The sequence below is a fragment of the Stenella coeruleoalba genome, assembly GCF_951394435.1.
Source record: "Stenella coeruleoalba genome assembly, chromosome: X".
NCBI lineage: Eukaryota > Metazoa > Chordata > Mammalia > Artiodactyla > Delphinidae > Stenella > Stenella coeruleoalba.
In genome coordinates, this window is record NC_137152.1 from 48,424,537 (window position 1) to 48,440,425 (window position 15,889).

Sequence of the window (15,889 nt, forward strand, 5' to 3'; positions counted from 1 at the left end):
GAGACTTTTTCTTCACTCTTTGTTTCCTGGTGCACGAGGAGAGGGGATTAAGACGATTGCTTAAAGGACCTCCAGAGATGGGCACGAGCCGCGGCTAAAAGCGAGGACAACAGAGACGGGCATGAGACGCTAAGGCAGCTGCTGCTGCCACCAAGAAGCCTGTGTGCAAGCACAGGTCACTATTCACACCACCCTTCCGGGGACCCTGTGCAGCCCACCACTGTCAGGGTCTCCGGATCCAGGGACAACTACACCGGGAGAATGCACGGCGTGCCACAAGCTGGTGAAACGTCATGCCAGCCTCTGCCACCGCAGGCCTGCCCCACACTCTGTGCCCCTCCCTCCTCCCGGCCTGAGTGAGCCAGAGCCCCTGAATCAGCGGCTCCTTTAACCTCGTCCTGTCTGAGCGAAGAACAGACGCCTTCCGGCGACCTACACGCGGGGCCAAATCCAAAGCTGAGCCCCTGGGAGCTGTGAGAATAAAGAAGAGAAAGGGAAATCTCTCCCAGCAGCCTCAGAAGCAGTGGATTAAAGCTCCACAGTCAACTTGATGTACCCTGCATCACTGGAACATATGAATAGACAATGAATCATCCCAAATTAAGGAGGTAGACTTTGAGAGCAAGATTTATGATTTTTCCCCCTTATCCTCTTTTTGTGAGTGTGTATGTGTATGCTTCTGTGTGAGATGTTGTCTGTATAGCTTTGCTTCCACCATTTGTTCTAGGGTTCTATCCATCCGTTGTTTTTTTTTTAATTTCATTTTCTTTTCTTTTTATTTCTCTTAATAATTATATTTTTTATTTTAATAACTTTATTATATTTTATCTTTATTTATTTTACTTTATCTTCTTTCTTTCATTTTTCCTTCCTTCCTTCCTTACTCCCTCCCTTCTTTCTTTCTTTCTTTTCTTTCTTTCTTTCTTTCTTTCTTTCTTTCTTTCTTTCTTTCTACTTCTACTAATTCTTTCTTTCTACATTTTCTCCCTTTTATTCTGAGCTGTGTGGATGAAAGGCTCTTGGTGCTGCAGCCAGGAGTCAGTGCTGTGCCTCTGAGGTGGGAGAGCCAACTTCAGGACCCTGGTCCACAAGAGACATCCCAGCTCCACATAATATCAAATGGCAAAAACACCAGCACCCAGCTTCACTCAACAACCAGAAAGCTACAGTGCTGGACATCCTATGCCAAACAACTAGGAAGACAGGAACACAAACCCACCCATTAGCAGAGAGGCTGCCGAAAATCATAATAAGTCCACAGTCACCCCAAAACAAACCACCAGATGTCGACCAGCCCACCAGAAAGACAAGATCCAAACTCATCCACCAGAACATAGGCACTAGTCCCTTCCACCAGGAAGCCTAAACAACCCACTGAACCAAACTTAGCCACTGGGGACAGACACCAACAACAACGGACACTACAAACATGCAGCCTGCAAAAAGGAGACACCAAACCAGCTTTATAACAACTGGTAAAGGAACTTTTCTAGGCAAGAAACACAAGAGATGGAAAAGACCTAAAATAACGAACCCAAAACAATTTAAAAAATGGGAATAGGAACATACATATCGATAATTACCTTAAATGTAAATGGACTAAATGCTCTCACCAAAAGACACAGATTGTCTGAATGGATACAAAAAGAAGGCCCATATATTTGCTGTCCACTTCAGACCTAGAAACACATACAGACTGAAAGTAAGGGGATGGAAAAAGACATTCCATGCAAATGGAAGCCAAAAGAAAGCTGGAGTAGCAATTCTCATATCAGACAAAATAGACTTTAAAATAAAGACTATTAGAAGAGACAAAGAAGGACACTACATAATGATCAAGGGATCGATCAAAGCAAAAGATATAACAATTGTAAATATTTATGCACCCAACATAGGAGCACCTCGATACATAAGGCAAATACTAACAGCCATAAGCAGGGAATTCGACAGTAACACACTCAGAGTGGAGGACTTTAACACCCCACTTTCACCAATGGACAGATCATCCAAAATGAAAATAAATAAGGAAACACAAGCTTTAAATGATAGACTAAACAAGATGGACTTAATTGATATTTGTAGGACACTCCATCCAAAAACAACAGAAAACACATTTTTCTCAAGTGCTCATGGAACATTCTCCAGGATAGATCATATCTTGGGTCACAAATCAAGCCTTGGTAAATTTAAGAAAACTGAAATTGTATCAAGTATCTTTTCCAACCACAATGCTATGAGAGTAGATATCAATAACAGGAAAAGATCTGTAAAAAATACAAACACATGGAGGCTAAACAATACACTACTTAATAATGAAGTGATCACTGAAGAAATCAAAGAGGAAATTAAAAAAAAACTTAGAAACACATGACAATGGAGACACGACGACCCAAAACCTATGGGATGCAGGAAAAGCAGTTCTAAGAGGGAAGTTTATGGTAATACAATCCTACCTTAAGAAAGAGGAAACATCTCGAATAAACAACCAAATCTTGCAGCTAAAGCAATTAGAGAAAGAGGAACAAAAAAACCCATAAGATAGCAGAAGGAAAGAAAGCATAAAAATAAGATCAGAAATAAATGAAAAAGAAATGAAGGAAACGATAGCAAAGATCAATAAAACTAAAAGCTGGTTCTTTGAGAAGATAAACAAAATAGAAAAATCATTAGCCAGACTCATCAAGAAAAAAAGGGAGAAGACTCAAATCATTAAAATTAGAAATGAAAACGGAGAAGTAACAACTGACATTGCAGAAATACAAAAGATCATGAGAGATTACTACAAGCAACTCTATGCCAATAAAATGGACAACCTGGAAGAAATGGACAATTTCTTAGAAATGCACAACCTGCCAAGACTGAATCAGGAAGAAATAGAAAATACGAACAGAGCAATCACAAGCACTGAAATTGAAATTGTGATTAAAAATCTTCCAACAAACAAAAGCCCACAACCTGACGGCTTCACAGGAAAATTCTATCAAATATTTAGAGAAGAGCTAACACCTAATCCTTCTCTAACTTTCCAAAATATAGCAGAAGGAGGAGCACTCCCAAACTCATTCTATGAGGCCACCATAACCCTGATACCAAAACCAGACAAGGATGTCACAAAGAAAGAAACCTACAGGCCAGTAACACTGATGAACATACATGCAAAAATCCTCAACAAAATACTAGCAAACAGGATCCAACAGCACATTAAAAGGATCATACACCATAATCAGGTCGGGTTGATTCCAGGAATACAAGGATTCTTCAATATACGCAAATCTATCAATGTGATAAACCATATTAACAAATTGAAGGAGAAAAACCATATGATCATCTCAATAGATGCAGAGAAAGCTTTTGACAAAATTCAACACCCATTTATGATAAAAACCCTGCAGAAAGTAGGCATAGAGGGAACTTTCCTCAACATAATAAAGACCATATATGACAACCCCACAGCCAACATCATCCTCAATGGTGAAAAACTGAAAGCATTTCCACTAAGATCATGAACAAGACAAGGTTGCCCATTCTCACCACTCTTATTCAACATAGTTTTGGAAATTTTAGCCACAGCAATCAGAGAAGAAAAGGAAATAAAATGAATCCAAATTGGAAAAGAAGAAGTAAAGCTGTCACTGTTTGCAGGTGACATGATACTATACATAGAGAATCCTAAAGATGCTACCAGAAAAATACTAGAGCTAATCAATGAATCTGGTAATGTTGCAGGATACAAAATTAATACACAGAAATCTCTGGCATTCCTATACACTCATGATGAAAAATCTGAAAGTGAAATCAAGAAAACACTCCCATTTACCATTGCAACAAAAAGAATAAAATATCTAGGAATAAACCTACCTAAGGAGACAAAAGACCTGTATGCAGAAAATTATAAGACACTGATGAAAGAAATTAAAGATGATACAAATAGATGGAGAGATATACCATGTTTTTGGGTTGGAAGAATCAACATTGTGAAAATGACTCTACTACCCATAGCAATCTATAGATTCAATGCAATCGCTATCAAACTACCACTGGCATTTTTCACAGCACTAGAACAAAAAATTTCACAATTTGTATGGAAACACAAAAGATCCTGAATAGCCAAAGCAATCTTGAGAACGAAAAACGGAGCTGGAGGAATCAGGCTCCGTGACTTCAGACTATACTACCAAGCTACAGTAATCAAAACAGTATTGTACTGGCACAAAAACAGAAAGATAGATCAATGGAACGGGATAGAAAGACAAGAGACAAAGCCACACACATATGGTCACCTTATCTTTGATAAGGGAGGCAGGAATGTACAGTGGAGAAAGGAAAGCCTCTTTAGTAACTGGTGCTGGGAAAACTGGACAGCTATATGTAAAAGTATGGGATGAGATCACTCCCTAACACCATACACAAAAATAAGCTCGAAGTGGATTAAAGACCTAAATGTAAGGCCAGAAACTATCAAACTCTTAGAGGAAAACACAGGCAGAACACTCTATGACATAAATCACAACAAGATCCTTTCTGACCCACCTTCTAGAGTAATGAAAATAAAAACAAAAATAAACAAATGGGACCTAATGAAACTTCAAAGCTTTTGCACAGCAAAGGAAAGCATAAACAAGACCAAAAGACAACCCTCAGAATGGGAGAAAATATTTGCCAATGAAGCAACTGACAAAGGATTAATCTCCAAAATTTACAAGCAGCTCATGCAGCTCAATAACAAAAAAACAAACAACCCAATCCAAAAATGGGCAGAAGACCTAAATAGACATTTCTCCAAAGAAGATATACAGACTGCCAACAAACACATGAAAGAATGCTCAACATCGTTAATCATTAGAGAAATGCAAATCAAAACTACAATGAGATATCATCTCACACCAGTCAGAATGGCCATCATCAAAAAATCTAGAAACAATAAATGCTGGAGAGGGTGTGGAGAAAAGGGAACACTCTTACACTGCTGGTGGGAATGTGAATTGGTTCAGCCACTATGGAGAACAGTATGGAGGTTCCTTAAAAAACTACAAATAGAACTACCATATGACCCAGCAATCCCACTACTGGGCATATACCCTGAGAAAACCAAAATTCAAAAAGAGTCATGTACCAAAATGTTCATTGCAGCTCTGTTTACAATAGCCCAGACATGGAAACAACCTAAGAGCCCATCATCGGATGAATGGATAAGGAAGATGTGGCACATATATACAGTGGAATATTACTCCGCCACAAAAAGAAACGAAATTGAGCTATTTGTAATGAGGTGGATAGACCTAGAGTCTGTCATACAGAGTGAAGTAAGTCAGAAAGAGAAAGACAAATACCGTATGCTAACACATATATATGGAATTTAAGAAAAAAATGTCATGAAGAACCTAGGGGTAAGACAGGAGTAAAGACACAGACCTATTGGAGAACGGACTTGAGGATATGGGGAGGGGGAAGGGTGAGCTGTGAGAAAACGAGAGAGAGGCATGGACATATATACACTACCAAACCTAAGGTAGATAGCTAGTGGGAAGCAGCCGCATAGCACAGGGATATCAGCTCGGTGCTTTGTGACCACCTGGAGGGGTGGGATATGGAGGGTGGGAGGGAGGGAGACGTGTAGTGGAATAACTGAGGACATGGAAAGGAGACGTGGCCCATGAGCACCCCCCCCCCCCAGCAAACTGGGGGCTGGCGAATAAGCCAGAACTGGAAACAGTCCTGATTGCTTTGAGCCCCCGCTCCCCCGGCAAAACGGGGGCATGCAAATAAGCCAGAACTGCAAACAGTCCTGGATGCTTTGAGTCGCCCCCCCCTCCCCGGCAAACCGGGGGCTTGCGAATAAGCATTGAGTGCTTTGGGCACTGATCCATGAGATGTGCTCAGTATAATCAGAATGGTGGGAACACAAGGAAATGTCCTTGTGCTACTTCAGTATAATCAGAATAATGGAAACACAAGGCAATATCCTTGTGCTGCTTTTGCGCTCAAGGACGAAGCACGGCATGTTTTCAAGAAAGCCCATTGTTGCTTGTATAATCAATAAAAGCATATGTTGCTGCTTTGGCATTTCTGGAATGTTAAGAAAACAAGTCTTAAAACGTAAACATAGATAATGCTTAAATAAAAGCTACCACAGCAGGACAGACAGCGCTGTTTTGCCTGAGCGAGAGGCAGCCCTCTACTGCTGTGTTTCGGCACAGTTCATCTCGTGTGATGAGCTTGCTTTCGGAAACCCTGTCATAAGAAAAACTGCAACATTTGGCGCCCGAACAGGGACCTGAAAGTAAGTAATCGCGTGATCGCAGGACCGAAGGGGAATTTGGTACGCTCAAGAGTAAGTGAAACCTTCGGGAGCAGTAGAGTAACTGTAATGGGGAATTCCCATTCAGTAGAATTTCAATACATTAGACTCCTGAAACAGTTATTACGGAGTTCAGGAGTGAAAGTGAAACCAGAATCTTTTGATGAATTGTTTGCGCTGGTTCGTAAACATTGTCACTGGTTTCAACCTACTGGTCATAACCAGTTGAATTTAAAAGTTTGGAAACAGGTTATGCGAGCCTTAAGAAGAGCTCATCAGCGTGGAGACCCTATATCTGTCCGTGTTTGGTCTCTTTGTAAATTAATTTCCCTTGCCCTGGAACCATTACAATCTGAAACTGAAAGTGAAAATGGGGTGCGCCCTCAGCGTCCGAATTCTTCTCCCGATCATTCTGCTGCTTTTTGTACTCTGTTCCGTGAATCTCCTATAGAGGACCTTCCTCCGCCTCCTCCTCCCCTTGTGTCTGAGACATGAGAGGATTTTTCAGGTTTCAGTGATGAAGGGGCTTTTTCTGATGATGATAAAGATCGGGAGCAGGCTAGAAAACAAAATGAGATGCCACTTTCTCAACAGAATGAGATTTCTGATATACTTTCAAAGTTAAAAAATTTGATGGTTAAATTGGAAGAAAATAAAAACAATGTTACCACTCCTTTATATCAAGAGCCATGTCCTACTATTCCTTCGGCTCCTCCTTTAGAATTAGCAGCTTATCCTGTTGGAGCCTCTCGTCAGTTTCGCTTTCCTCTAAAACCTGAATCTAATAGACTATTGTTGGAAGAAGAGATGAATAAGGAAGAAAAGCAATATTCTGAATCATTTTTTGCTTTCCCTATTGTTAGACAAGCTATGCCTGCTAATGATCAATTTCCGAATGGATATGTAAATGTTGTGTATAACCATCATGATATAAAAATTTTAAAAATGCTAAAAGAAGCCATTAATGCATATGGGATGCATTCTAATTATGTTCAAGGTCTTTTGTCTAGGTATGCTTCCGAAAACATATTAATTCCTCAGGATTGGGAGGCACTTGCCAAGACTGTTCTTGAACCTGGACAATATATGCAGTTTAAGACTTGATGGAAAGAAGAAGGCGCCTCCATTGACCTGGTGGCAAGTGAAAAAGTTTACAGACACTACCAAAAATCTTATCATTTCACAGGGTAAACCCCTCAATAGCACCAGTCTTTTTGAGGCCATGCTGGCAGTGTTGTCTGCACAGGTAATAAGCATATCAGCCAATGAGAAAAATTGTACTAACCATACTTATTGGACATATATTCCTAACCCTCCTCTTAATATGGGGGTTACCTGGTGGGATGCCCCAATTCTTGTATAGGTAAATGAGTCTGGATGGTTGCCTGGTCCTTTTGATGATAGAGGCCCTTTGAAGCCGGAAGAAGAAGGAAGGATAATAGAGAATTACACGGTGGGTGTTAGTGGACCTCCTATTTGTACGGGAAAGGGAGATCATTGCCTTAAAATGAATTATCAGGCATGGTTAAGTGTTGTCAAAAATGAAAGCAGATATCATGGGTTATATCTTTTGAGTGCTTATAGTTTTAAAAGTTCTAATTCCACTCTTAATGCGAATGTTTCCGCACCTTACTTGCCTCCATGCCAGGTGCCTCTTCTGGATCAATTATCGGATTGGGTCCATTGGACTCGATGCCGAGGGGAAATGGCTCGGGTTCTTGTTAATACTTCTTGGGGAAGTGTCACTGATTGGTGCCCTTTTGGCTCCACCTGAGGAAAAAGGGTCTGAAGAATTTACACTGGCATAGAGAGGATAACACTATTTATAGCAATACTATTAATGATACCATAGTATGGCATGCAGGAGGGTTTTCTCCTCCTGGTCCTCATTTAAATGGATATCCCATCAAAAAGGACTTGTGGAAGCTTACGGCAGCTTTGGAGAAGATTAATGCTTGGGTAGGACATATGGTTAACAAATCTGGAAATCATAGTTTGACTTTTCATAAAAATGTTACTCGGTATACTCGTAGTTGTGTAAAATTACCTTATATATTGTTAAAGGGACCAGCTGAATGGAATAAGACTCTAGGTATTATAATATGTAAAAATTGCTCTCTGTATACCTGTATTAACTCTAGTATATCTTTTAACATATCTACTAAAAGTTTGTATATCTTACAAGTTCGGACAGGTTTTTGGCTTCCTGTCAATCTTGGAAGGGAATGGCAAGAATCTCTTCCTATGGCTGTTTTGCAATATTTAACTGATGCATTAAAAACAAGTAAAAGATTTGTAGGAATGTTGATTACAGCTGTCATGGGTATTATAGCCGTAACAGCTACTGCTGCAGTAGCTGGAGTTGCTTTAGAACAATCTAGTCAGACCGTTGATTATATAACTGATTGGCATAAAAATTCTGAAATGCTTTGGTCCTCTCAACGACAAATTGATTCGGAAATACATTCGGAAATAGCAGACTTACAACAAGCTGTGGTTATGTTGGGGGACCAACTTGTAAATTTACAAAGACAAATGAAGCTACGTTGTGACTGGAATCAAAGTGCCTTTTGTGTCACTTCGGTTCTATATAATCAGTCTGCATTCCCCTGGGCAAAAATAAAAAAGCATTTATTACATCACAAAAATTTGACAGAAGAAATTGTGAATTTACAAGGGAAAATTCAACAAACTTTTCAGAAGAAATTACGACTTAATTCACAAGAAATATGGTCTGGAATTATTCAAGGATTTAATAATTTAAATCCCATGTCTAAATTACATGCTTTATTTGGTTCTACTGCAGGATTGCTAATGCTCATTATAATAATAATCATATGTTTAATTGTAGTCCGACAACGAGTGAAAGCTACCTGCCATGCAACCCCACAACAAGCTGCCGTGTTCTCCTTGATGCTGCACAAGCTGGAAAACAAAAAGGGAGAAATGTAGTGGAATAACTGAGGACGTGGAAAGGAGACGTGACCCATGAGCACCCCCCCCCCCAGCAAACTGGGGGCTGGCGAATAAGCCAGAACTGGAAACAGTCCTGATTGCTTTGAGCCCCCTCGGCAAACTGGGGGCATTCAAATAAGCCAGAACTGCAAACAGTCCTGGATGCTTTGAGCCTCCCCCCCCGGCAAACCGGGGGCCTGCGAATAAGCATTGAGTGTTTTGGGCACTGATCCATGAGATGTCCTCAGTATAATCAGAATGGTGGGAACACAAGGAAATGTCCTTGTGCTACTTCAGTATAATCAGAATAATGGAAACACAAGGCAATGTCCTTGTGCTGCTTTTGGGCTCAAGGACGAAGCACGGCATGTTTTCAAGAAAGCCCATTGTTGCTTGTATAATCAATAAAAGCATATGTTGCTGCTTTGGCATTTCTGGAATGTTAAGAAAACAAGTCTTAAAATGTAAACATAGATAATGCTTAAATAAAAGCTACCACAGCAGGACAGACTGTGCTGTATTGTCTGAGCGAGCAGCAGCCATCTACTGCTGTGTTTCGGCATAATTCATCTCGTGTGATGAGCTTGCTTTCGGAAACCCTGTCATAAGAAAAACTACAATACACGCAAGAGGGAATTGATATGGGAACATATGTATATGTATAACTGATTCACTTTGTTATAAAGCAGAAACTAACACACCATTGTAAAGCAATTATACCCCAATAAAGATGTTAAAAAAATCCTCAACAAAATACTATCAAACAGAATCCAACAGCACATCAACTGGATCATACACCATGATCAAGTGGGGTTTATTTCAGGAATGCAAGGATTCTTCAATAGAAGCAAATCACTCAACGTGATACACCATATTAAAAAATTGAAGGAAGAAAAACTTATGATCATCTTAATAGATGCAGAGAAAGCTTTCATCAAAATTCAACACCCATTTGTGATAAAAACCCTGCAGAGCGAGCCGCGGCTAAAAGCACGGACCCCAGGGACGGGCGGGAGACGCTAAGGCTGCTGCTGCCGCCAAGAAGGGGCCTATGTGCGAGCACAGGTCACTATCCACACCCCTCTTCCACGGAGACTGTGCAGCCCGCCACTGCAAGGTTCCCAGGATCCAGAGACAAATTCCCCGGGAGAACACACGGCGGGCCTCAGGCTGGTGCAACGTCACGCTGGCCTCTGCTACCGCAGGCCCGCCCCGCACGCAGTGCTCCTCTCTCCTCCCCCGCCCCGCCGCCTGAGTGCGCCAGAGTCCCCGAATCAGCGGCTCCTTTAACCCCGTCCTGTCTGAGCAAAAAACAGACGCCCTCCAGCGACCTACATGCAGAGGCAGGGCCAAATCCAAAGCTGAGCCCCTGTGAGCTGTGAGAACGAAGAAGAGAAAGGGAAATCTCTCCCAGCAGCCTCAGAAACAGCGGATTAAAGCTCCACAATCAACTTGATGTACCCTGCATATGTGGAATACATGAATAGACAACGAGTCATCCCAAATTGAGGAGCTGTGAGGATAAAAGGTACTTGGTGCTGCAGCCAGGAGTCAGGGCTCTGCCTCTGAGGTAGGAGAGCCAACTTCAGGACACTGGCCAACAAGAAACCTCCCAGCTACACATAATAGCAAATGGCGAAAATCTCCCAGAGACCTCCATCATAACACCAGCACCCAGCTTCACTCAACGACCAGCAAGCTACAGTGCTGGACAACCTATGCCAAACAACTAGCAAAACAGGAACACAACCCCACCCATTAGCAGAGAGGCTGCCGAAAATCATATTAAGGCCACAAACACCCCAAAACACACAGCCAGACGTGAACCTGCCCACTAGAGAGACAAGATCCAGCCTCATCCACCACAACACAGGCACTAGTCCCCTCCACCAGGAAGCCTACACAACCCACTGAACCAACCGTAGCCACTGGAGACAGACATCAAAAACAGCGGGAACTACGAACCTGCAGGCTGCAAAAAGGAGACCCCAAACACAGTAAGATAAGCAAAATGAGAAGACACAAAAACACACAGCAGATAAAGGAGCAGATAAAAATGCACCAGACCTAACAAATGAAAAGGAAATAGGCAGTCTACCTGCAAAAGAATTCAGAATAATGATAGTAAGGATGATCCGAAATCTTGGAAATAGAATGGACAAAATGCAAGAAACAGTTAACAAGGACCTAGAAGAAATAAAGATGAAACAAGCAACGATGAACAACACAATAAATTAAATTAAAAGTACTCTAGATGGGATCAATAGCAGAATAACTGAGGCAGAAGAACGGATAAGTGACCTGGAAGATAAAATAGTGGAAATAACTACTGCAGAGCAGAAGAAAGAAAAAAGAATGAAACGAACTGAGGACAGTCTCAGAGACCTCTGGAACAACATTAAACGCACCAACATTCGAATTATAGGGGTTCCAGAAGAAGAAGAGAAAAAGAAAGGGACTGCGAAAATATTTGAAGAGATTATAGTTGAAAACTTCCCTAATATGGGAAAGGAAATAGTTAATCAAGTCCAGGAAGCACAGAGAGTCCCATACAGGATAAATCCAAGGAGAAATACGCTAAGACACATATTAATCAAACTGTCAAAAATTAAATACAAAGAAAGCATATTAAAAGCAGCAAGGGAAAAGCAACAATTAACACACAAGGGAATCCCCATAAGGTTAACAGCTGATCTCTCAGCAGAAACCCTACAAGCCAGAAGGGAGTGGCAGGACATACTGAAAGTGATGAAGGAGAAAAACCTGCAACCAAGACTACTCTACCCAGCAAGGATCTTATTCAGATTTGATGGAGAAATTAAAACCTTTACAGAAAAGCAAAAGCTGAAAGAGTTCAGCACCACCAAACCAGCTTTACAACAAATGCTAAAGGAACTTCTCTAGACAAGAAACACAAGAGAAGGAAAAGACCTATAATAACGAACACAAAACAATTTAGAAAATGGGAATAGGAACATACATATCGATAATTATCTTAAATGTAAATGGACTAAATACTCCCAACAAAAGACACAGATTGGCTGAATGGATACAAAAACAAGACCCTTATATATGCTGTCTACAAGAGACCCACTTCAGACCTAGAGACACATACAGACTGAAAGTAAGGGGATGGAAAAAGATATTCCATGCAAACGGAAACCAAAAGAAAGCTGGAGTAGCAATTCTCATATCAGACTAAATAGACTTTAAAATAAGGACTATTAGAAGAGACAAAGAAGGACACTACATAATGATCAAGGGATCGATCCAAGAAGAAGATATAACAATTGTAAATATTTATGCACCCAACATAGGAGCACCTTAATACATAAGGCAAATACTAACAGCCATAAAAGGGGAAATCGACAGTAACACACTCAGAGTGGAGGACTTTAACACCCCACTTTCACCCATGGACAGAGCAACCAAAATGAAAATAAAAAAGGAAACACAAGCTTTAAATGATACATTAAACAAGATGGACTTAATTGATATTTATAGGACATTCCATCCAAAAACAACAGAATACACATTTCTCTCAAGTGCTCATGGAACATTCTCCAGGATAGATCATATTTGGGTCACAAATCAAGCCTCGGTAAATTGAAGAAAATTGAAATTGTATCAAGTATCTTTTCAGACCACAACGCCATGAGACTAGATATCAATTACAGGAAAAGATCTGTAAAAAACATAAACACTTGTAGGCTAAACAATACACTACTTAATAATGAAGTGATCACTGAAGAAATCAAAGACAAAATAAAAAAATACCTAGAAACAAAGGACAATGGAGACACAATGACCCAAAACCTATGGGATGCAGCAAAAGCAGTTCTAAGGGGGAAGTTTATAGCAATACAAGCCCACCTTAAGAAGCAGGAAACATCTCGAAAAAACAACCTAAACTTGCACCTCAAGCAATTAGAGAAAGAAGAACAAAAAAACCCAAAGCTAGCAGAAGGAAAGAAATCATAAAAGTCAGATCAGAAATAAATGAAAAAGAAATGAAGGAAACAATAGCAAAGGTCAATAAAACTAAAAGCTGGTTCTTTGAGAAGATAAACAAAATAGATAAACCACTAGCCAGACTCATCAAGAAAAAAAGGGAGAAGACTCAAATCAATAGAATTAGAAATGAAAAAGGAGAAGTAACAACTGACACTGCAGAAATACAAAAGATCATGAGAGATTACTACAAGCAACTCTATGCCAATAAAATGGACAATCTGGAAGAAATGGGCAAATTCTTAGAAATGAACAATCTACCAAGACTGAATCAGGAAGAAATAGAAAATATGAGTAGGCCACTCACAAGCACTGAAATTGAAAGTGTGATTAAAAATCTTCCAACAAACAAAACCCCAGGACCAGATGGCTTCACAGGCGAATTCTATCAAACATTTAGAGAAGAGCTAACACCTATCCTTCTCAAACTCTTCCAAAATATAGCAGAGGGAGGAACACTCCCAAATTCCTTCTACGAGGCCACCATCACCTTGATACCAAAACCAGACAAGGATGTCACAAAGAAAGAAAACTACAGGCCAATATTACTGATGAACATAGATGCAAAAATCCTCAACAAAATACAAGCAAACAGAATCCAACAGCACATTAAAAGTATCATACAACATGATCAAGTGGGGTTTATTCCAGGAATGCAACGATTCTTCAATATACGCAAATCTATCAATATGATAAACCATATTAACAAACTGAAGGAGAAAAACCATATGATCATCTCAATAGATGCAGAGAAAGCTTTTGACAAAATTCAACACCAAATTTATGATAAAAACCATGCAGAAAGTAGGTATAGAGGGAACTTTCCTTAACATAATAAAGGCCATATATGACAAGCCCACAGCCAACATCATCCTCAATGGTGAAAAACTGAAAGCATTTCCACTAAGAACAGGAATAAGACAAGGTTGCCCACTCTCACCACTGTAATTCAACATAGTTTTGGAAGTTTTAGCCACAGCAATCAGAGACGAAAAGGAAATAAAACTAATCCAAGTCGGAAAAGAAGAAGTAAAGCTGTCACTGTTTTCAGATGACATGATACTATACATAGAGAATCCTAAAGATGCTACCAGAAAACTACTAGAGCTAATCAATGATTTTGGTAAAGTAGCAGGATACAAAATTAATGCACAGAAATCTCTGGCATTCATATACAGTAAGGATGAAAAATCTGAAAGTGAAATCAAGAAAAGACTCCCATTTACCATTGCAACAAAAATAATAATATATCTAGGAATAAAACTACCTAAGGAGACAAAACACCGGTATGCAGAAAATTATAAGACACTGATGAAAGAAATTAAAGATGATCCAAATAGATGGAGAGATATACCATGTTTTTGGATTGGATGAATCAACATTGTGAAAATGACTCTACTACCCAAAGCAATCTATAGATTCAATGCAATCGCTATCAAACTACCACTGGCATTTTTCACAGCACTAGAACAAAAAATTTTGCAATTTGTATGGAAACACAAAAGACCTCGAATAGCCAAAGCAATCTTGAGAACGAAAAACGGAGCTGGAGGAATCAGGCTCCCTGACTTCAGTCTATACTACAAAGCTATAGTAATCAAGATAGTATGGTACTGGCACAAAAACAGAAGATAGATCAATGGAATGGGATAGAAAGCCCAGAGATAAACCCACGCACATATGGACACCTTATCTTTGATAAAGGAGGCAGGAATGTACAGTGGAGAAAGGAAAGCCTCTTCAATAAGTGGTGCTGGGAAAAATGGACAGATACATGTAAAAGTATAAGATTAGATCACTCCCTCACATCATACACAAAAATAAGCTCAAAATGGATTAAAGACGTAAATGTAAGACTAGAAACTGTCAAACTCTTAGAGGAAAACATAGGCAGAACACTCTATGACATAAATCACAGCAAGATCCTTTCTGACCCACCTCCTAGAGTAATGGAAATAAAAACAAAAATAAACAAATGGGACCTAATGAAACTTCAAAGCTTTTGCACAGCAAAGGGGACCATAAACAAGACCAGAAGACAGCGCTTAGAATGGGAGAAAATATTTGCCAATGAAGCAACTGACAAAGGATTAATCTCCAAAATTTACAAGCAGCTCATGCAGCTCAATAACAAAAAAACAAACAACCCAATCCAAAAATGGGCAGAAGACCTAAATAGACATTTCTCCAAAGAAGATATACAGACTGCCAACAAACACATGAAAGAATGCTCAACATCGTTAATCATTAGAGAAATGCAAATCAAAACTACAATGAGATATCATCTCACACCAGTCAGAATGGCCATCATCAAAAAATCTAGAAACAATAAATGCTGGAGAGGGTGTGGAGAAAAGGGAACACTCTTCCACTGCTGGTGGGAATGTGAATTGGTTCAGCCACTATGGAGAACAGTATGGAGGTTCCTTAAAAAACTACAAATAGAACTACCATATGACCCAGCAATCCCACTACTGGGCATATACCCTGAGAAAACCAAAATTCAAAAAGAGTCATGTACCAAAATGTTCATTGCAGCTCTATTTACAATAGCCCAGACATGGAAACAGCCTAAGTGTCCATCATCGGATGAATGGATAAAGAAGATGTGGCACATATATACAA

At 39.9% G+C, this 15,889-nt stretch overlaps 1 protein-coding gene and 1 long non-coding RNA gene across 4 annotated transcripts in view; one reads left to right on the forward strand and one right to left on the reverse strand.

Moving 5' to 3' along the window:
• MTMR8 (myotubularin related protein 8) overlaps positions 1 to 15,889 on the reverse strand; it is a gene marked incomplete at its 5' end in the record, with an annotated part of 170,346 nt that overhangs the window by 121,094 nt on the left and 33,363 nt on the right. The window lies entirely within an intron of this gene.
• LOC307179939 lies at positions 6,146 to 9,880 on the forward strand. 3 transcript variants are annotated; one of them, XR_013825619.1, is made up of 4 exons: positions 6,157 to 6,280; positions 7,309 to 7,544; positions 7,662 to 7,751; positions 9,150 to 9,880. It is a non-coding gene; the product is annotated as an uncharacterized lncRNA (long non-coding RNA). The 3 variants fall into 3 exon arrangements; XR_013825618.1 differs by lacking the exon at positions 7,662 to 7,751 and having other exon boundaries at positions 6,146 to 6,280; positions 7,296 to 7,544; XR_013825620.1 differs by lacking the exon at positions 7,662 to 7,751.